Genomic DNA, 24,302 nt, shown 5'->3' with positions numbered 1-24,302 from the left:
CACTTTTTATTCTCACCCACATATGTGGTTTTATGAAATTCAATGTCTTGAACATGCTTAGATCTCAATGCTTCAAAATTTACACTCTTTCTTCTGGGCCACATTGCCCTTTCTTCATTCCCTCCACACCTTCCATGTTTATCCATTTGATCAGTTAATTATTTATTTTAATGGGGCCCATCAAATTTCCACTTCTTCCAAAATTTTTCTGTTTTATGTTCCCAGCACCATCACCCCCAATACTGTGCCCTCTCTGTTACAACTCTTTTCTCACACTGGTGACATAAAATCCTCATGTCTCTTGATCTCACCAGCCAAACTAGTGTGAGACATTTACAAAAATGACTAAAATATCCAAATTCTGACCTGATCCCTCACCCCTTGTCCTTTCCCTCATTTTAATACCTTTAAGTCCTGTCTTTTCTTTCTTTTTTTGCTTTTTACGGCTGTACCTGCCACATATGGAAGTTCCCGGGCTAGGGGTTGAATCAGAGCTACAGCTGCTGGCCTACGCCATAGCCAGCGCAATGTGGGATCCAAGCTGTATCTATGACCTACATCACAGTCCATGGCAATGCTGGATCCTTAACCCACTGAGTGAGGCCAGGAATGGAACCTGGGTCCTCATGGTTACTAGCTGGGTTCCTTACTGCTAAACCGCAGTTGGAACTCCCAGTCCTGTCTTTTCTAAAAATGTCCAACTTGAGAAGGTGTAAATCATCAGGGTTTGTCATGGAGCTCTGATGGTTCTGTAGAAGAAACAGCAACCATGTATCCAGCAGGACACTGAAACACTGAAACTGCTTCTTAGTGTTGCTTTCTGACTTACGCTAGCCCAACTAACTTAGTTCATCTCACCAACAGAGCAAGGATTACCAAGGAGCCTGACTACTGAACTGTCCCCATGTCTTCACAGTATGGTTCCACTTAAAAAGCAGAGAAAACACTATCTAGGACAAAATAGTCAGGGAGGAGTGAAGTAGCCAGGGTTTCCACAAGCCTAGCTTGTGCTGAAGGATTTAAGAAGGAATTAGGGATGTGGAACCAACTATGAAACCATACTGAATTTTGGTACTGTAAGGTGGTCCTGAACGTTCTTGACATGCAACTCATATCTTACTTCAACAGCATCTGTCATCGCACTTATTTTACTTGTAAAAAACTGTAAATTTTTTTGTTTCATTATAAAATCCTCAATCTTTGTAGGAAACCTGGATGAATAAAGCATTAGATTCAAATTAGACACCCACCTTAGGTGAAAGCAATATGAACTGTTTTGGAAGGTTTACAGCATTTATTTAAATAAAGAGCTCTTTGATATTAGTCATAGAACCATTTCAATTTTACATTAGTGGAATTAATTTAGGGTTGTCATGCCATTTATAAAAAAATAAAATCTAACATATCCTTGGTTGTAAAAACTACATCAATAAGAAACTAAAGCCACAGCAATAATAATAATAATAATAACCTTCTTCTGAACATGTAAATCACTTCTTCAAAGAGTATCTGTATCATTTTTTTCATGAAATTGTAAGTTTCATAACTTTTACGAAGAATTCAGTAGTCAACTACTCTGCCTAATATTAGTATGTTAGGACATCAAAGGGAAATGGATAAGCATCAGGCTTTATTTCCAATAGGAAAATTATTGTGCACCACTATGCACAGTTCAAACATTTTCAAAAATAATATTTAATATTTAAAGAAAAATGCTAGTCAACGTACTGCAGTTATTCTCATGCAGTATTTACCTTCAGGAAACACAAGGAACTAGAATATAAAAACTATGAAAAAGTATTCCTACCTCAAGAAAGGTTTTGTTTTGATAATGTCCTAGTAGAAGATGAGATGCCGAAATACATGGAAGAATATGTCAAAGTAAATCTTAATTTTATAATCTAAACAAATAAAGCTTCATGTTATATTATAAGGATAGTAATCCTTTCCTTTCCTTGCTTCTGGGTTCTTCAGCTGTTCTAATAATTAAACTGACATTAAGACAGATTAATAGGAGAAAAACAAATGTAATTTTGTAGGTAGGGGATCCTCCCAAAAATATGAGACTCCTTAAAGTAGCCAAAACTGGCATCTTTTATCCTTTTAGACAAGGAAGCAATATATTTATGAATTGACGAAATGAAAGGATTTGGACTTGGGTAGCAAATTAGTGAAGAAGTGATAAGATGTATGTACAGATCCTTCTCACCCCTGAATTCCTTATCTCTGGTGATAGGGATGTCCTATACCATCCCGGTTTAAGGAGGGTAACTTCAAATGTGAGATTTGTTTTCTGCTTTCAGGGGGACAAAAGAGGGTCAGAGTGGTCTTGTACCAGCTATTTCTTAAGTCACTTTAATTAAAATGACCAATATGCCAAAGTGGCATATTTTGGGGGTGGTATATTCCACACTTCAATGTCTTGGCATTTAAAGTCAGCGTCTAACTTCGGAAAGCCAACGTTACATTGTTAGGTGGCAAATTATGGCAATTTCTCAGGTAATTTAAAGCAACACAACCACTTTCTCTTCCATTTTTCAAGAAAGTATTAAATAGCAAATACATTATATGTTTCATTTGGGCTGGTAATGAAGCTGCAATTACATCCAGGCCTCAGAATATATTTTAGAAGGAATATTGTTTCTATATTACTCACAATGACTCTGTAGAACAATTTTTATTGTTGAAACACCTTTGTATTGCAGGTTTGCAAAACTATGTTTACCTAAACACGACTGGCAATAGAATTTTAAAATGGTGTCAAAAACTATACAATTGCATAAAGTAAGAATATAGATAATTTATGTTCCTAAGCATCTCATTTATACAAATTACCCATCATACTCCAGATCCACCACCTCTTCTGCTTTGAGCTCCTATCCTTTTTAACTTGTTTTGTTCCCTACATTCTCATTAACACATCAACTCTGAAATCTATCCTGAAATTCATCCTTTGTTCCTCCCTAAAAGATTCATAAAGGCTATACGACTAACATATAGGCAAAATCATGTCTCCCTCTCTCTCTGGAAACCCTTAAGATGATTATTTATGGAATCATCATCAAACACTTTCTCTCTTCTTCCATGACAGGGACCTACATATTAGGACATCCTATGAAAATATGCTGTGTATCATGAGTGTGCTTCTACTTAGCCAGGAAGTCCAAAAGGAGGAAAACGATCTGACCTGCTATATTTTCTTTATGAGAACGATGAAATTGTGACAACTTTCTTTATGGTGAACGATGGCTTCATGTAGTAGATGTAGAGTAGATGTAGATGTAGAGTTTCAAATTTGCCCTTGAATCCTGGGTTAAGAAATGCTACCAACATCTATTCTTTCCTGCCACCCATTTCGATGAACTTATAGTTTGTCAAGCCAATGTCATTACTTTGAATTTGATTTGTGAGCATTCCAAAAAAGTGCTTATGCCCACATATAATAAACAGAAGCACATGACTTTGATTTGCATTTTTGTATTTGAATTCTTGAGTGAATACAAAAAATACCTCATGTTGATCCTTATGTGTCTCTCTCCCTCCACCCCTCCCTCCCTCCTTCCTTTGTTAAATTATTTCTTTCAGATGATAAAAACAGGAAGAAAAATAACTAGAGAAACTAGTTAGTAATAATCCCAAAACTATGATATAAAAACAAAAACAAAAACATTTCACCTTCAAACACCTGTTTTTCTCTTGAGAACCTTGGGGAAACTAGTTTCAATGGTTGCTAGGCAGTTTGTTCTTCATCTCATGATGGGGTAGAACTTGCTTCATGTTACTAAGATAATAGCGAAATTCTAAAATGACTAGCCTTTTATTTTATAGTTCTAATTTAATGACTATTTTAGGCATATATATAGAAATTCATTAAACAGAAATGTTCCATGAGGTAGACATGTTTCCAGAATACTATGACCTTTTTAGCAACTTTTTTTTTTTTTTTTAACTCTCCATAGATTTCTGTCTTGGTTACTTGGAAAAAGTGAACACCAGTTTGCTCACAGAATACCTGGTCTTTTTTTTTTTTTTTTTTTTTTTTTTTTTTTTTTTTTTTTTTGTCTTTTTTTGCTATTTCTTTGGGCCGCTCCCGCGGCATATGGAGGTTCCCAGGCTAGGGGTCTAATCGGAGCTGTAGCTACTGGCCTACACCAGAGCCACAGCAACGTGGGATCCGAGCCGCCTCTGCAACCTACACCACAGCTCACGGCAACGCCGGATCGTTAACCCACTGAGCAAGGGCAGGGACCTATCCCGCAACCTCATGGTTCCTAGTCGGATTTGTTAACCACTGCGCCACGACGGGAACTCCTGGTCTTTTATATTATTTCACCTGAAGAGTAATATTTTCTATTGCTTCCCTTGAGAGGTTGTACCTGAGTCTATCAGCAATGAGATTGTCAAAGAAATTATATTAAGAGCTAGAAAGAAAGACAAAAGATATATTACAAACTCTCGCACACATACACAATTGTGAGTATGAGCACATATATTCATTTTCACAAAAATGTGTACAGAGATATAACTTCTATTTATTTCTAGTTATAACTCCATTAAACTTCCTAAAAACATGTTTCTTCTACTTAGAGTTTAGAGATCTCTGTGGACATTTTTCTTTTTCATTTGGGGAGAGATACAGTACTTTTAAGATTTCTTCATTTATTGGTATACTGTGTTATTTATTTTTATTGCTTTTCCCTTGAATGTTTATTTTAGATATTCAGGTGAATGAAATATCCCACATATAATCTCCACAAGAAATAGAGAGCCAAGGGAGCAATGCAGATCGTTGTCTAAGTCATGCTACTGAAGGAATATCATATTTCCAACCCACGTTCCTCTCCATGCCTGCCATTGGTCTTCTTTTCCTTAGTGACTCATTGTGAATTCATCTGTAACACTTTGTCATCTATTAGTCTTTCAGTTCTTACTATGTTCTAAAGCTGGTACATTGATTCAATCCCACAGTCCCAGACCAGGGTTTCTTAATCTCTAGTGAGCAAATAAACTGTCCCATCTATTCCTGTCTCAACTTTTTGTCCCCTGATATTCTTTCAGATTTGCTTTGTTGGTTTTATCATAAAATACATGGAGCAGAGTCCATGTATTTTGTCAGATGTTTAAGAGACATTAAAAGTACTAAAAAATATCACCCTTGATAACAGTTAAGATCTTTGTAAGTAACCCTGAGTGGCTGTAGGGACCCATCCATTCTGCCCTGATATCTTTCTCACACATGTGGATAAAGAAGGCATCATGGTCCATTCTCTGCTATAAGGGTGGGTCTGACAGTAGTAATCTCAGCTTAAGGGGTCTTATTTATAAAAAGTTAATGTAACAAAGAAAATTATATCAACTCCGTAATAACAATATATCTAATTAATCATCTGTAATTTTAATTTTTAATCTCTTCCTTAATCACGGATCTTGAAAGTTCTGAATCCCTAGGTAATAAACTACATAATACAAAGGGGGACCAAGAGATAGTCTTCTCAGCAGTATTAACACTTTGTATGACACTGGACAAATCTTTTAATCTTGCTGTTCTTCAGTGATCTTGTCTTCAAATGGGAATGCTAGAATTTCCACCACTTCCTTTGCAAGATTAAAGATATAATCATGAGGGTAATATAGAATAACTAAAAAGCTAAAATATGTATATGCAATTCATACACATATTTTGTACTTGAAGTATAAAATTCCCAAGTCCTTAATGGTAATAAGACAAGTCTATACTGTAGCATTCCCTGGATAAATCTGCTGACCAGAATTCTGATATTGAATATTCATATACAATATAATGTTTTCATCTAAACTGAAGGGAGACTTTATGAGCCTGACTAACACAAAATTTTTCCTTCTTTCCTTTAAGTCTTTGCTTTGGTAAGTGAGAAATTTTGTGTTAGGGTAGAGTAAAAAGTATCTATTTTGTAGTCAGATAATTTTAAACTTTTATCTCTACACCGACATTTACTAGATCCGGGTCCCTGGGACGTTAGTACATCCTTTATGAATGACAACAATTCTTTTAAGTTGGCTTCTTTCTATGTTTGTGTTAGATTCGTTTTCTAACACAAAGTCCCTTGCTCCATTTTTTAAAGTCCCATATCCAACTTAGTCTAATTATACTAATTATAGTATTGTCTTGAGCTTAATGATATTTTATTACTTCTAGGACCATCTATGAATGTCATCAGAATGCTGATAATTTATTCCTCTAGCAGAAAGAAATCTTCTAGGATTTTCTGAACCTTCTGAAGATGATCATTTTCTTACCTCTACTTATAAGGACCTGAATTTTTAAGTTACCCCTCTCAAAACAAAATTACCCAGGAAAAATTGTCTCTAAAGCTCAAAGTGAAGAAAAGTTCTATCACTACATTTTTACTTCACCCAAGTTTTGGTTCTTTCCATATTTTTTTCTTGCTTAGCTCTTCTTTGGGGAAGATACATCCTTTTAAACACTTTTACAATTTAATTTTAAGATTCATCTGGTTTAGAGTAATTCCTTAAATGATCTTAAGAGTGAATCTATTTTTGTGGAACATTCATAAATAACATTCATGTATGTAATTTCAACAACATTGAGCCTGACCTTGTAGAGTCGAGTCATTTCTCCACATTGGACCATGCCCCTAACTCTGAATAGAGAACAAAACAAATTGCTTCTTGTTTGAACTTCTCTGGTTTTAGTTCTCTTTGTTATATCCAGTTTGGTCAGTGTTCTAACTAAAGCACAGCTTAACTTTTCAGTTTTCACCTAGGCATCATAATCAATTTATCCTTCTTTGTTCCTCACCTTTCCATTTCTTCTGCCATACATAGTTCATGTCCTCACTGACCCTGGCCTGAACTACCCAAGTAGCCACAGACTTGGTCTCTGAACCTTCCACCTCCCTCATGTCTTCCTTATCCTTCACACTTCCATCAGCTTTATCTTGCTAAAGCCCAAGGTGCATTTGTATTACTTATTCTCCTCAAGGATATTCAAATTATTTCCCTGTTACCCAGAGAATAAAATCCAGACTCTAAGCTTGGCCTTTAAAGTGCTCTACATTTTGGCTTCAACTTGGATGTTATGTCCAAGTGGTTTTGTGGAGACAGGGGCACCTTCCCCAACTTCTTTATTCATTGAAATTCTAAGAATCACTGAAATTCTAATAAGGTGGGCTTGAATTGCACCTATTATGTGAAAATCCTTTCTCAGTTACTCAGATTTAGTTCACAATCCTTCTTGTACTACTTACACACACCTGCTTTTACCTCTTTCAGAATATCTTATTCAGGCACATATTATAACAACTTAAATATATATCTATTTCTACCAATAGAATATAGACTTCTTGAGGGTATGCAATGAACTTTATTTTTCTGTGTCTTTTGTATTTCTATAATCTAAAGAAATTTGCATATTTCTCCACACATCAGAGGTAACAAAAATGTTCATTAAGTTGAACCAACTTGAAGAAAGTGAAATTCTCCAGTTGCTTTGTGAATTAGAATGATCATTGCTGGAAACCAAGTTACTAACAGAGAAATCTTATAAGGAGAGAGAAAAAGAGAGACAGACAGAAAGAGGTTTCATAACATTCTCTTCTATAATTGGGTGTTTTCATTTACTTTAAACAAGATATGATTTCCATTTTCCAAAGGAAAAGATCTTGAATATATTATAAGAAAAAAGATAAGGCTTTCTAGACATCAAAGAATTCTTACAAAATAACTTTCGGATGAGATAAGTATAAAGGAATCAGAAACATATAAATTAAGTTTCCCTTGAGAGACACTGAGCTAAAAATAAAGAAGAAACATGTTTAAAATAATATAGAGCTCAAAACCTTGAGGAAAGATATTAGAAAACAAAATACTAAAGTTTAATATAATAAAATTAAACTATAATGGCATATTATTCACATCTTACTCCTTACTTCCTCCAAATATGGACCATTTTTTTCTTTTTTTTTAGGCCATGCCTGGGGTGTGTGGAAGTTCCTGGGCCAGGGATCAAACCTGCCCCACGGCAGCAACCTAAGCTGCTGCAGTGACTATGGCCAATCCTTATCCTTCTGTGCCTCAAGGAAACTCACTTCCAACCATTTCCTAAATGACAGTGTTTTTTTGTTTGTTTGTTTTTTTGTTTTTGGAATTGTGGTTTGACTTAGGGGCCAAACCAGTAGATGGATAGAAGTTATCTTTCTTCCCATTTTCATGATAAAATTGCTAAGGCAAATTCTTAGGTAGCACATGCTTACAAAGTGATAAGTTTATTTCTAAATAATTTCTCAATTAATCTGAACAACTGTCTATGTTTTCCAGATGTCAGGGTTTTTCTTGACTCTCCAGCCCATACTTTTTATTGTACTCATGCTGCTTCAGCATGTCCTTGCATAAATTGAGAGTTCCTCTAATTTTACAGATTATAATAAGGAGTAAAAGGAACTTGAAAACTCACTAAAACCTTGGGTAAGGGAAATAATATCTGACTCATTTCTGAATTTTTTTGTAGGATTAACTCCAAATAAATTTAGCTAAATTATGATTAGGTAGCCAATGTGTAATAGTAATAACAGCAACCATTTACAGAGCATGCTTTATTATTTCAGGTGCTGGGCTAAGTACTTTAAATACACAACCTCAGTTCTCAAAAAAACTGAATACAATTGTTAATGCTATTCACACTTTACATTAAAAAAATGGTGGAGAAATGAAAATTCTGGAAAATTAAGCGAAAAGTCCATAACATCACAACAAGCATAGGTAGAAATTGAATTGGTATCTACCTGGTTCAACATCTTATACTCTTTAAGTTCATTTTATACTTTTCTTACTTTGAAACCTACAAACTATTAATAATAAAAATATCACCACACTATTGTTTCATGTATATCAAGTTGGCATAGTATACAAAATTAAATTATCAGGAGAAACTATTTTCCTTTGGAAAATTTGTTCATGCAGGTAAGTAATTTTGTAATATTAAAGTCATATCAAACTCTGACCCCCAAATGCCTATAGGTTTCTCTATTAACATTGCAATAAGGCAAGCAGAAAACCCACCAATCTGTTGCTTATTTTTACCTTTCATTCTAACAAATGGAAATCTTATCTATATACAGGAAATCTGAGGCAGTATTTAGATACTTTATCTTGGTTAATTCATGTGATGAAGTGAGGTATATTAAGTAAGAAATAGCACAGGACATGATACATGTTATGCTGTAATGAAGCCATCTTGTACTGTTTGGTGATGTGTGGACATCCTCCTCCATTGGGTGTTGTAATCTGTTAATGACGGGAGCTCTGGAATTTGCCACTGATGTCTCCATACCCTACATCACTGAGGATAAAGAGGATCAGACTAGGTTAAAAGCATATATTCTATTCCCCATTCTTTTATCAATTTTTTTTTGGTCTTTTATCTTTTTAGGGCCGCAGCCATGGCATATGGAGATTCCCAGGCTAGGAGTCGAATCAGAGCTGTAGCTGTCGGCCTGTGCCTCAGCCACAGCAATGTGGGATTTGAGCCTCATATGTGACCTACACCACAGCTCAGGGCAACGCTGGATCCTTAACCCACTGAGCTAGGCCAGGGATTGAAACCCCAACCTCATGGTCATTAGCCTGGTTCATTAACCACCTAGCCATGATGGGAACTCCTCTTTTATCAATTTTTAATAAGTTGGCAAAATATTCATATAGTTTAAAAATGAAAATAATACAAAAAGATACACAGTAAGAAGTCTTATTTATACTCTTTCTCCTGTTTTTCCCATCTATGATCTCCATCACCATAATCAGGTAATTATTTCTATGGGTTTCCTAAGTTTATGCTTCATAGATTTTCTATCCAAATTCAAACAGATACAAACATAAATCCACATATTTTTCTTTTTTCTTTTCTTTTTTTTCTTTACTTTTTCATGCTCGGACCCATGGAATATGTAAATTCCCAGGCCATGGATTGAATCCATCCTGCTGCTGCAGCAAAACTGGATCCTTAACCCACTGCCCTGGGCTGGGGATCAAACCCGTGCTTCTTCATTGACTTGAGCTGCTGCAGTAGGATTTTTAACCCACTCTGCCACAGTGGGAGCTCCTATTTTGGTCTTTCTTACACAAGTGACAGCATACTATACACATTACTCTGTACTTTGCTTTTCCATATAATTTTGTCTTCTGAGATCTTTACAAATATTTTGACAGCTTCATAGTATTCCATTATTTAGATAAGCCTACATTTAATTAACCAAACATTTCTGCATGAGTTATGAAAATATCTGCTTAAAGAGAAGGCATGTATAAAAGAGAATACAATGTTTGCCAAACATGCTCTCCTCTAGTTTTTATCCCATTTGTAGTTGAGGGGCAGGTTCTGGATGATTAGACCTAGCTAAACAGTATATTCTGGGATGGGTATCACCTCCAATCAGAGGTAGTGAAAAATTTATGTGTGATTCTTGATTCTTCCTCCCACTAAGCCATGGACAAGTACACTGAATGTTCCTAATGTTGTAGGTAGAAAGATGAGAGCCTTCACCAGTCCACATATCAGGGCAAATTTCACTCTCAGAGCTCTTTGCCACACCACAATGGTCATATATCATTTGGAGCTTATTTTGATATTGTATAGAATCGCACATCTCAAACTAGAGGAATTTTTTGTTTTAGGACCACATATGCAAGATATGGAAGTTTCCAAGCTAGTGGTTGAATCAGAGCTGCAGCTGCCAGCCACAGCCACAGCAATACAAGATCCCAGCTGTGTCTGCGACCTACATCTCATGGAAATGTGGATCCTTAACCCACTGAACAAGGCTAGGAATCAAACGCACATCCTCATGGATACTAGCGAGGTTTGTAACCCACTGTGACGCAACAGGATTGGCATCAAACCAGAGGCATCTTTGATAATCTTTAGTGGCCAAGAGTCCTTAAGTCTCTGTGCAGAAATGTTGAATATTACATACAGTTTTTGGTTCTTGTGCTGTACACCTGAAATTAATAAACGTTTAAATAAACTATATTCCAATAAAAATAAATAAAGAAAATCAAAACCACTTAGTAGTTTCTTGTCACACTTGTGAAAAATTGTATGTTTATTTTTCTTACTTTTTTTCCCATACTATCTTCCATCATGTCCTAACACAAGAGACTGGGCACAGTTCCCTGTGCCGTACAGTCAGACTCCGTTAGTCATTCATTCTAAATGTAATAGTTTTCATCTACCAATCCCAAACTCCCCATCTGTCACCTCTCTCCCCTCCCCCTTGGCATATGCTAGCCTAATCTCCATGTCTATGATCTATTTCTGTTTTGTAGATAGATCCCTCTGTGCCATATTTTAGATTCCAGAAATAAGTGATATCATACTGTTTGATTTCACTTTCTCTTTCTGACTTACTTTACTTATTTCACTTAGTATGAGAGTCCCTAGTTCCATCTATGTTGCTGCAAATGGCATTATTTGTAATTTTATGGCTGAATAGAATTCCGTTTTATATATGTACCACATCTTCTTAATCCATTCATCTGCAACTGGACATTTGGGTTGTTTCCATGTCTTGGCTATTGTGAATAGTGCTGCAGTTAACAAAGGGGTTCATGTATCTTTTTGAATGAAGGTTTTGTTCTGATATATGCTGAGAAGTGGGATTGCTGGATCATATGACAGTTCTATATTTAGTTGTCTGAGGAACCACCATACTGTTTTCCATAGTGGTTGTATCAGTTTACATTCCCACTAACAGTGAAGGAAGCTTCCCTTTTCTCCACATCCTCACCAGCATTTGTTTTTTCTTGACTTGTTAACAATGGCTACTCTTACTGGTGTTAGGAGGTACTTCATTGTAGTTTTGATTGGCACCTCTCTAATAGTGATGTTGAGCATTTTTTCATGTGCTGGTTGGACATCTGTGTGTTTGCTTTGGAGAAATGTCTATTGAGGTCCTCAGCCCATTTTTCAATTAGGTTGTTTGTTTGTTTGTTTTTTTATTGTTGAGTTGTATGATGTGTTTATATATTTTGGACATTAAACCTTTGTTGACCACATCATTTGCCAGGCTTTCTCCCATTCTGTGAGTTGTCTTTTCATTTTTTAAATGGTTTCCTTTGATGTGCAAAAGCAGTTAATTCTATTAGGTATCACTGGTTTATTTTTGTCATTATTGCCATTCTAGGAGGTGGATCAAACAAGATGTTGCTGGGATTTATGTCAACAAGCATTCTGCCTATGTTTTCCTCCAGGAGTTTTATAAGTATCTGGGTTTACATTTAGGTCTTTAATCCATTTCAAGTTTATTTTTGTGTATTGTGTTAGAGAATGTTCTACTTTCATTCTAATTTTCCCAGTACCACTTACTGAAGACACTATATTTCTACCATCATATGTTCTTACATCCTTTGTCATAGATTAGTTGACCATAGGTGTTTGGATTTATTTCTGGGCTTTCTATTCTGTTCTATTGATCTATATTTCTGTTTTAGTTCTAGTACCTTACTGTTTTGATATTGTGGCTTTGTAGTGTAGTCTGAAGTCAGGGAGACTGATTCCTCCAGTTCTGTTTTTTCTTTTCAATATTGCTTTGGATATTTGGGGTCTTATGTGTTTCCATACAAATTTTAAAATATTTTTATCTAGTTATGTGAAGAATGTCACTGGTATTTTAATATGGATTGCATTGAATCTGTAGATTGCCTTAGGAAGTAGAGTTGTTTTGACAATATTGATTCTTCCAATCCAAGAGCATGGTGTATTTTTCAATCTATTTGTATTATTTTTATTTCTTTCATCAGTGTCTTCAAGTTTTCAGAGTACAGGCCTTGCTAATGTAGGTAGGTTTATTCCTAGGTATTTTACTCTTTTCAATGTGATGGTAAATAGTATCATTTTCCTAACTTCTCTTTCTGATCTTTCATGGTTAGTATATATAAATGCAGTCTATTTCTGTGTGTTAATTTTGTATTCTGCAACTTTACCAAACTATTGATGAGCTTGAACAGTTTTCTGGTAGTGTTTTTAGGATTTTCTAGGTACATTATCATGTCATCTGCAAACAGTGATAGTTTTGTACTTAGAATACTAGTTTGTGCATATTAGGGCTTAACATTTATTAAATCAACCAATAAATGTTTATTTTCCAACCTTTTATACAAGATGTTGCTTTGCTGAGAATTCCCTTCATTTCCTTCTATCATCTGAACAGTATGCATCTTTCAGGATCCTAGAATTCTATGATTTAGCTACCTCCTGCCTCCCCTGATCTTTAGCTTTTCTGACACCTAGACCTTCTGGGGAAATATTGTATGTGAGAACTCACTTTATCTTAGAAACTAGAAAACTCATACGCTACCTACTTTTGATTCTAATATGTATTTACTATTGGCATGTGACTTTGGAAAAGTTAAATTCTCTGAGTCTCAGTTTTGAAATCTATGAAATGAGAATGATAGAAACAATAATAAAAATGATCTGCTGGCTCTTTGATTCCTCCCCCTCCGTATTTATTTTAATATACAAAAATTAACGGTCATAATTTAAGTTTATGCACATTGTAAATCAAAATTCCAATGTGAAAGAATATTGCCATCGTTGTTATGTATTGGGTGAAGTTATGGTTTACCTTCCTGACTCAACTTCCTGGGTGTTTCCTATTAACACTAGTAATAATGTCAATAAGGAAACCTGGAAATGTGCCCTTTTAGCTTCTACAGCCTTTGTTCCAAGGGTATTATGTGGCCGCTTACAAAGTTAAATATTATTGCTCGTTCTATACCCACAATTTACATAAATCACAGAGTCACTTTCTCTACATGGGAAAATGTGATACCATTTAGCAAGAATGGAATTTCATGGAGCCAATATTGTAAGTCTTTCATCAATATTCCACCAATTGGTGTTAGCAGATAATTTCACTCCACTGGTGTGAGAAACCTGCCTTTTCCTTCCTCTAATTGGCCAATACCTAATAAGAAATGAGCTGATTTTAATGTATATAAAATATGTTTACCCAAGCTGATTCTGTGATAACCCTCATCTTCATCATATCTGTGCACATGATATAAGTGTAAGGATTATGCCTATACAACAGACTGCAAAAGCACTCTTCAGAAGCATACTGAACAATGAGGCAATGAAAACTTGCTAATGCACTCTGAATCACATACTGTGTAAGAGCAGTAAATTGTTTCCTTGGTGGCTTTGACAACATTGCCTCTGAACATAATTGAATGTCATTAGTTTATATGTTTGCAAATAAGATCCCAGTGACATTACACCTGGGAATGTGTACACTTGGTCGTCTATTTATGACAGAGAAGCCAGACATATGGCCTGTGGCCTCTGTTTGGCCCCAGAGCTGTTGCAAAGTCCTCCTACCAGTTTTCAGCCAGTCTGCCCCATCACTGTGAATCAGCTCTGTCAGAATCCATGCTTGCAATCAATAAAGGAGTGGAAATGCAGCTTCTCCAACTACCAGCTCATGGGACCTCATGGCTCTGAAGTGACAGAGTCCTTGATACATGCAAAAGACTGTCACATGCTATGTAAATGAAATAAAAAGGATAAGACACGGAGAACAAGAAATGCTACAATGAAACTTGCAAATGGAATGATCTAGAAAAGAAGGGGGAAATGCCCTGCTTCATGGAAGTCAGGAAATGTGACTTTTAATACCTACTCTGCTCTAACAGTTTCCCGCAAAGGTGGACAAATCCGCTTTACCCCATGAGCCCTAGTTTCCTCTTCTGTAAAGTAAGAGAGTTAAATTAGTTTTTCATCTTTTTTTTTTGACCAAGAATATTTTAATTTTCTTTGTAAGATCTCATATTTTAAAATGTTTTGTCTAGTAAACAATCTATATTTGTTAGTTTATTTCTAATCATAATTGAAAAAATTTATAGCTACTAATCAGAGTTTCTGACCAACATGACACATGGGGTTGGTATAATTTCAGCAAGAAAAAAAATGTCATTTGACTTTCTGTACATAGAAAGCTTTGGAATATGAAAAAAATACCTTAGGACTACAAATAATGTTTCATGAAATTTTGTTCTTCTTGTGAACACAATTTTTAGGTTTTTCTTTCAACAAATATTCTAAAACACATGCTAAGCACTGTATAACTAAGGTACTGAATAACATAAGCAGTTCTGGATAAATTTCCAAAGTGGCAGAGAATTTATCAAAGAAAAGCCATATTCAACAAAAATATAAAAATATGGTTATAAATCAAATACAGGCTCAAGAGAAGGCGTATCACTCAGTAGCCTTACTGAAAGACAACAAACAAACAAAGAACGATGACAACAAAACACTCTTTATAGAGATTCACTTAGGAGGGCCCATCCATATGTGTCACTGATCCAAAGTGTGCTGCATGGAACAAAAGGCCTGGGATATGCTCTTTTAGTTAAGCAGATGCTCTTTAGTTAAGCAAAGCTAAGCCAGAGCCCTAGGCTTAACTTTGCTCCTACATCATTCTTAAAGATTTTTTAATGCAGAGTTCCCACTGTGGCTCAGCAGTTGGCAAACCTGACTAGTATCCATGAGGATGCAAGTTCGATGCCTGGCCTCGCTCAGTGGGTGTAGGTCGCAGATGCGTCTTGGATCCCATGTTGCTGTGGTGTAGGCTGGCAGCTGTAGCTCTGGGTTGACCCCTAGCCTGGGAACCTCCATATGCCATGGGTGTGGCCCTAAAAGACCCCCTCCAAAAAAAGATTCATAAAGCTTATTTGCAAATCGAAGCCTCTAAAAAGTCCCTTTATATAAATACTTAACTTAGTTTGGTATAGACTTTTCTTAAATATTTGACCAAGGAATCTAATTTTGTAGAAAACAAAATTATAAATCATAGATCAAGGTGCTCTAAACATAGCTCTCTCGTGTGTGTGTGTGTGTGTGTGTGTGTGTGTTTGTGGTGGAAACCTAAGATCTATCTTCTTACCACATTTTAAGTATATAATACCTATCATTAACTGTAGTCACCATGCTGTACATTAAATTTCCAGAATTTTTTTTACCTTGCGTAACTGAAACTTTGTACACTTTGACCAACATTTTATAATTTCCCCCTTACTTCCACCTAAATATGGCACTTCAAATTAACAAGATGATAGCAGAGTCAAGTTTGTGATCACATTGTTTGGTGGCCTATTGCCAGCCTCCTCCCCAAGCCCTCAAGTCCTAAAAAATTGGTATTGCCAAGCTACACTTTGGCAGTCTCCATAAAACATTTAAAAAGGAAAATCTCTATAAAATGCAGTGAAGTTACTATAAAATAATGATAAAGTTTCTGCTCACATATCACTCAAGAGAGACTCAGGATAGAATATTTTCTTAGGGTGCTGATCTCAGCCAGGAATGGTATGTATCTCCTGAATAATTAGTTTGTTTTTAATCATGTTGATAGCACGATTTAACTGGTCATTGTTGGCTGAAAATATCAGTGCAAAATTTATAACCCACATTTTTAAAGTGTAGAGAATTTTATATGCATATTCAGGGTTACTCTTGATTTCTTCTTGCTTTCCTTATTTTCCTTTGCCCCAATTTTCTTATCATTAAAATTAATAAACACTACTGTTGAAAAGTGTGAGTTTAAGAATTCAAACAATTTAAAATCAATTGAAAATTTCACATTTTGTCCTTCCCTCTTTACCTCATCAATCCTCGACTCCTATCTAACTGTATTCACTGTTACAAATCACTGTCGTGTTTCTTTTTAGAATGTACTTATATATTGAGAGAAATATACATATATAATTTTGATGTGTTAGTGGAATCCCATTCTATATTTAATTTTATTTTTAAATTTATTTGTAGTCTGGGAATTTTTCCATGTCATATATTTATCGTCTAAATTTTTTAAATTAAATTTAATTTAATGTTACATTATTTTATTTTTATGGCTACACTGGAGCATATGGAAGTTAATGGGCCATGGGTCAAATGGGAGTTGCAGCTGTGGCCTATACCACAGCTATGGCAGCTGATCTGAGCCACATCTGCCACCTATGCCACAGCTTGCAGCAGTGACAGATCTGTAGCTCATTGAGTAAGGCCAAGGATCGAACCCACATCCTTACAGAATCAATGTCAGGTCTTTACCCACTGAGCTGCAATAGGAACTCCCAATGTTATATTTTTAATAGCATAATTGCTACGTAATGAACAAGACTTCTAGCTTTTTCCTATTAAAATAAGGATGCACCAAATGTCTTCATACATATATCTTTCAAAAAATACATTTATTCAATAGACAGCTTTTAATTGATGGCAACTATATACCTAATGTTTTACAAGTGTTTTTTGTTGTTGTGATTCACAAGTGAACAAAAGAGTCTAAGATACACACCCTTCAGGAGACAAGAATTCAAAAATATAAATAGTTAAAAGCAAACCATATAGTCTGTTATAAAGTGTCAAGTCCTATGGAAAAAGAAAAAGGAGATTAAGATAAGGGGTGCAGAGTATAATGAGCAAGAGTATGGCTACAATTCTAAATAAGATGATTAAAGCAGGACTTATTGAAAAAATGACACTTGGGCAAAGACTTGAACGAGATGGTGGAGTTAACTTGGTGGAAGATCACTTTTGGTGTGAGAATAAAAAGTACAAAATCCCTCATGAGGAAGTGTGGGAAATACATTGAGGAAAGAGCAATAGACGATTGTGGCTGGAGCAGCATGGTCCATGAGGAGAAACGTAGGCAAGGTCAGAGAGGCTGTTGGGTGGGGAGGGGGATAAATGACATAAGACCTTATAGGACATGTGAGGATTTAAGGGTTTATTCTGAGTGACATGGGGATTCGATATAGATTTTAGAAGAGGAGGCATTCATTATGACTTGACTTCTGTTTTAAAAAGTTCTCTCTGATTGCTCTGATAGGACAGAATGTATGGGGAACAAGAAGCTGATGCAGGATGATCAGTTAGGAGGATATTATGGAAATCCAGGAAAACGGTGATAGAACCCAGATGAGAGTGGTGAAGATAAAAAAGAAAAAAAAAAAAGTAGCTGTATGCTTGTCTGTATGCTGATGAAAACAAACCAGTATGAATAGGGAGAAATGGTGTTGCAGGAGAGGAAGAGGAATTGCTGACAACTGTTTCTGTGTAAATAAGAGCTTCTGGAATTTCAACGCATGTAGAGGGATAGGCTTTAGCTAGTAGTATAAGCAGTTCATATCTGACAATGAGAGGGCCAGACACCAGAGACTGTGGGTCCATACTTGGTAAGTGGGCAGATGTAGTTGTGGGAACCCATGATGTTATCTTTTTATTATTTCAATTTTCTTCATGAAATTGTATGTACAGCCATTGATTGAGAGTAAGGACAGGGGAGGAGATATTTCAAGTACAAATAAGGAGAAGAAGATACAGAATTGAAATAGAAGAGTAGAGGAATTAATGGAATAGTATGACTGCCTGACAAGCATGAAGAGATATTATGAGGTCTGTTGTTATGAGTAGGGATTGTTGTGTATTTTTCTGTATTTATTTTCAGCTGCAGAATTGTATGCATAGAGAATGGTGATCTGGATTTAACCAAGTTGTGGGTCTTGCCAAACAGGGAGAAACAATAAAGGTCAGATAAGCAGTTAAGGGTATATAATAGGAGGTGGTTTTAAAGATTATTCATGGAGTGTAAGTTGGGTAAGGAGAGAAATGAGAACATCAAAGGTGTGAGGGACAGTGAAAAGTTGGTTGAATCCATTTCCCAATGGAATCAAAGAATTTTTGATGCTTGGAACTAGAGAAAGTAAATTAGAAAGACGGTGGTCAGAGAGAGCTACATAGAACTAAAATTGTGGAACGTTGTCATTTTTGATGATGACATATAACAGGGTACTAAGGCAAGTGGAGAATAAGATCACTGAAGATGGAATTCAAGGATCATAGAATTTAGGGAGTCAGAAGGATTATATGCTTAAAATATTGAAATTGCCTAGAATAAAAACAAAACTTGTGTCAGTGAGAAAGGGAGCCAAGACCTAAAAGTCAATAAACCAACAGGATAGGTCTGAGAATATAAGGATAACAGTAATAATATGAGATATTGGATGGTACATCTGTATGACAAGAGATTCAAAAGTAGACAATTTTAAGGAGGACAAGAGAGAAAATGGTTTAAAAGTGGCATTGAAAAAACAGTAAAAGTCACCTACTCCAACCAAGGTCCAATAATAGAAAGGTATTCTAATGATGGAATAAAAACAGCCTCCATCAGACAGGCTTGCAGAGAGACCAGAGCCTTTGGGAGAAAGTCAAGTTTTCATTAGATAAAGAGTGAAAATTAAACAATAGAAAAGAGGTTGCAGAGGTAAGGAATTTTTCTGAAGATCAACTGTGAATTCCAGAGAACACAATGGAAGTGTTGGAAGATGGGAAGGTATGAAAAAGGGAATGAATGCAGGCTTGTTTGAGCATTATGAGGATTAGTTTTGGGAAGTGAGAGATGCCTTGGAAACTAGGTCAGGATAAAAGACAAAAAGAAATTAATTTGGGTGGATTCCAGACATATGATTGTGTCAGGTCTATAAGCATGCATTAGTAGGGAAGATAGGTATCTGGTGCTCTCTTTATCTCAGTCAGTGGAAGCAAAAAAGCCAAGGGATTTGCTTATTTGATTAACAAATATTCATGAGCACCTACTACATATCACATGTCGTTATAGGTTCTAATGATTCTGCTCTGACCAAAGCACTGTTCTTATCTTATAAAATTGACATTCCAATACAGGAAACAGAGGAGAAATAGTGGGATAATAATAATTTCATTTATTAATAAAATGAACCAAAGGAGGAGGATAAAGAGTAACAGGGATGTTATTTTATGTAACATCTCTAGGGGAGACCTCTTTAAGAAGGTGATAGTTGAATAAGTCACCCGAATGAAACGAAGTGAGTTTTGCAAATAACTGTAGGGGTGGGGGTGGGGAGAGAATTCCAGGCAAAGGAATAGAAAATATTAAGACCCAGAGAAATGAAAGCATCTGGTATGTTTGAGTGACAGCAAGAAGGGCAGTCTGCAAAATGCACAGTAAGGAAAAGGGATAATAGTAGGAAATTACATGAGTTTGGAGCAGTAGCCAGGATCCTGATTCAAATGTATAAAGTTTGTGGGTGTATCAAAAGATACATTCATTTCCAAAAAGATTTAATAGACTCTATATATCCTACAATGATATTCCAGTTTACACTGTCATTAACAAGGCAAATGTTCTTGAGAACATAAACTAGAAAGATGGTGGTGAGAGACACATGCAGCTGAAATTGTGGAGGAGCTGTAGTTTTTGACAAGGACACCTGACCGGGTACCTGATATGTACTTCTACAATCTTTATGAAACAAAAATGACTACTGATCTTTATAAATTTACCCCCATTTAAGAGGATATATTATCACAAGTTGTCTAAATAGGTACGTTAAATGTTTATTGGATATTTGCATGTCATTCATGTTTGACTATTTTTTACTCATTATTTTATTAGTTTTCTCTTCAATTAACTGAATTGCAGGAGCTCCTTACTTAATGTCGTTATTAAACCATTATTGTACATGTTGCAAACACAATATCTTGTTCTGTCACTTGCATGACCAAGATAGGTTAAGCAAGAATTAGATAGGTTTGGTAACTTGCCTGATTTCAGAGAGCTAGATATTGACAGAGCCAGAATTGGAAGCTGCATTTAAAGTTTACACTCTAATGTACAACAGTCAAACTCTCCCCCTCTCACTGGGAAGAAAATCCTAATATTTAGCATGGCCTCCATAGCCTTTAACACAAGCCGCCTTCTCACCTCCATTCCCACCCTCCACCCTGTGTACCTGATGCACCTGTGACCATCTGGGAGGATGTGATGTTGGAACTGAGACTTCTGTTGAGGTTTGAGAAATGAATAGAATTTTGACAAAAGAAGTGTAAGGAAGAGCCTGTTGTAATAATACAGCACTGTAAAGAGGTGATATTTTCCAGATCTGGAGTAAAGGTAGTTGTCACAGGTGTATCAAGTGCAAGGAGTGGAGGGTGGGCCTTGATGTGAGAAAGGAAGTTTTGTGTGAAAGGGTTTGGAGGCCATCCTGAAGGTCAGGATTTTGTCCCCAGTGAGAAGGGGCACTTTGGCTGTTGTGGTGGTAGAGTGTAGACTTTAAAAGCAGCTTCCAATTTGGCTCTGTCAATATCTAGCTCTCTGAAATCAGGCCAATTATCAAACTTATCCAATCCTTGGTAAATAGCGCTTGAATAAGAACAAAAATCAAGGTTTGCTTCAAAGATTTAAAAAAATAATGAATTTCTGGAAAGTAGTAGACTAGTAATTAACTCTTCTTATTACTAGTCAAAGTAAACTGATGAGAGATAGTGGGCAATGTGATCAAGGAGATAGATTCAAATGTCTTTTAAGATGTAACAGGCATGGGTTTTGAGAACCATTTGGATTCAGAGAATGTAAAAAGAAACATTGATAAGGGTGGTACTGATTGACATTTGAAGACTAGGTGTTTGGAAATAAAAACTGGGATCAAAATGAAGAAGTTGTGAGAAGATTTCAGGACAGAGTGGTCAGTTCGGCCTTGGGGACATTTAAGAAGAGGACTGAAATCTGTTTAGCTCAAAATTATCTAGTATATATGTGTATATACAGAAGTCTCTGTTTTCTGACCATTTTTATGTTAAAAAAAAGAGTTAATAAAATCAATTTATACAACATTGTGTCTGCTGTAAATGCCTATTCATCAATATCTCCAGGTTTTGCCATTGCAATAAAAAATTATAAAGTACCTAATGTTGACTTTGAAAACTCTAGAAGCTTAAAGTGTCTTCTGAATCACCAAATATTACATTTTGTACAGTATAATTTTATTGTTCAATATGTTATTGCATTCTAATTACATAAAAATAAGGAAACCACAAATGCTATGAGTAGAGAATAAATACATTCCAGTTTCTGAAACAGTCTTAATTTTAAATTTATTTCTTTTATAAGCTGTTTATTTAACATAAATAAAAGCATCCATTGAGTTTAATCGTTAAATGTCAAGTACCTCTGTCCAGAACACAGGCCACAATATGCAGAGCTAGTAACAGCAAGGAATGAAGGCATGGTGGCCTCCTTAAGGCATTACTGGAACCATGGGTCCCCCCAAACAAAGGCACCAGTGTTCTATGCCTGACTCTAAAAACTCTCTGGTTGATTATGCAAAAATGCCAGTCTTGTGCGATCCTAGAACAAATTAAATTTATTATGCTGTTATGTTTCCATTTTTATGATATCTGAATGCTGATACAGTGTTTCCAGAATGCCAGATTAAAGTTTTCAAATTAGAGTTTAAAAACCTTCTTCCAACCTGAGGAAATTAATTTTATGAACAACTTAAGCATCTACACTCTAAAAAGGCACCTGCTTTCTTACAGTAAATATATGACTTTAGGATAATTTAAAGAGGCTTTGAAAAGTTAAAAAAAATCAGAAAAATCTACTAATAAAAATAGACAAGGTGCTCAGGGGATTCAAAGTAGGTTAAGATATTGAACTATAAATGCTATTTGAAAGGGATTCTGGCACTAAATTTAGGATTTTAGCATTTTGACACTGATAAATCTTACTGCAGGGTTCCTAAATCTGATAAGAACACCTGTTAGTGATACTGAAATGCCTGAATTAAAATGCAGTTTTGATATTTCAGTTTTTAGATTAAAATCAGAAACCTTTAAACACACAGTAATTTGTGTAGGATTCTTTTGTGGGAGACTTTTAAAGTGTAGACTGACTCAGTTTGATTCTGGAAAATTTCTAAATTGAAGACTTTAAGTGAAGGTGCTTTGGCCGTATGATGCAATTTTATTCCATATCAAATGGGGAAGTCAAAAAATAGAGTATGATATCATGCTGTTAAGACATAATGAGAAGATTTAAAAATTCTTTTAAATAAACTCTTAAATGGAAATATTCATAGATGATAAAAATATTCAGGTGGTGTGGTTTGACCTTTAAAGTCACATAAAAAAGATGAGTCCAATTCATTATTCATCTAGGTATTGCCTATTATAAAATAATAGAGGCTTTGAGTGCTTTATATATAACTATTAGAAAGATCTGTGCATAACCCAGCCTCCATAATGTAATTGAGGACTGCAACAAACATATAAAATTTAAGAAGCGCAGGTAATATGCAACACCACTACAAAGCAATTTTTAAATAACTTAAAAAATATAAGTATTATAAGGACTTTTTTTTTTTTTTGGCTTTTGTCTTTATAGGGCCATACCTGCGGCATATGAAGGTTCCCAGGCTAGGGGTCTATTGGGAGCTGTTGCTGCCGGCCTACACCACAACCACAGCAATGCCAGATCCAAGCTGCATCTGCGACCTAAACCACAGCTCACAGCAACGCCCGATCCTTAACCCACTGAGTGAGGCCAGGTATCAAACCCGCAACCTCATGGTTCCTAGTCGGATTCATTTCCACTGCACCAAGACGGGAACTCCAGGATACTTTTTAAATAAAAGCTATAAAAGATAGGAAACCTCTCTTTCTCCAAACCTTAGCTTCCTTACTCTTCAGAATGTTGGGTATGGCTATAAAGAACCTCCCTCGCTTACATGAAAGTTTTTCAAAAAATTATATTATATTAAAGCATATTATACCTGTATAAATAAATGATATAAAAAGATCGCCAAACCTAAGTCTTGGAAAATTTAATCAAAATTAGGCTTCTATTTATAATTCTTTCTGAGATCTCTACATGAAAAATTTATTAGAGAACAGAAAAAAAAAAACACAGCTAAGCTCCTTCTAAGTCAAAGATATTATTTGCAATTTGAGCTTTCAAAAATTGATAAAGCAGAACACATTTATTTTACAAAGAAGATTCAGGTGTTTTCCTATTATGATATATGTGTTGGACAGTAGGATATAATATTGGTAAGTGATTTAGCAGGCTTTCTTTTTTTTTTTATTTTCCCACTGTACAGCAAGGGGATCAAGTTATCCTTACATGTATACATTACAATTACATTTTTTTCCCCACCTTTGGTTCTGTTGCAACATGAGTATCTAGACAAAGTTCTCAATGCTATTCAGCAGGATCTCCTTGTAAATCTATTCTAAGTTGTGTCTGATAAGCCCAAGCTCCCAATCCCTCCCACTCCCTCCCCCTCCCATCAGGCAGCCACAAGTCTTTTCTCCAAGTCCATGCTTTTCTTTTCTGAGGAGATGTTCATTTGTGCTGGATATTAGATCCCAGTTATAAGTGATATCATATGGTATTTGTCTTTGTCTTTCTGGCTCATTTCACTCAGGA

General features: G+C 35.6%; 1 pseudogene; it reads right to left on the bottom strand.

Moving 5' to 3' along the window:
• The window catches only part of LOC100739852 (large ribosomal subunit protein eL39 pseudogene), a 54,507-nt pseudogene extending 53,369 nt beyond the window's left edge, over positions 1–1,138 (bottom strand).
• Positions 1,139–24,302: the final 23,164 nt, after the last annotated feature.

The sequence above is a fragment of the Sus scrofa genome, chromosome 6 (assembly GCF_054392235.1).
Source record: "Sus scrofa isolate SSC_HxYL_T2T_F1_AM1 chromosome 6, Sscrofa_HxYL_maternal_Yorkshire_Landrace_v2.0, whole genome shotgun sequence".
Taxonomy (NCBI): Eukaryota; Metazoa; Chordata; class Mammalia; order Artiodactyla; family Suidae; genus Sus; species Sus scrofa.
This window is presented reverse-complemented; position numbering and strand designations above follow the sequence as displayed.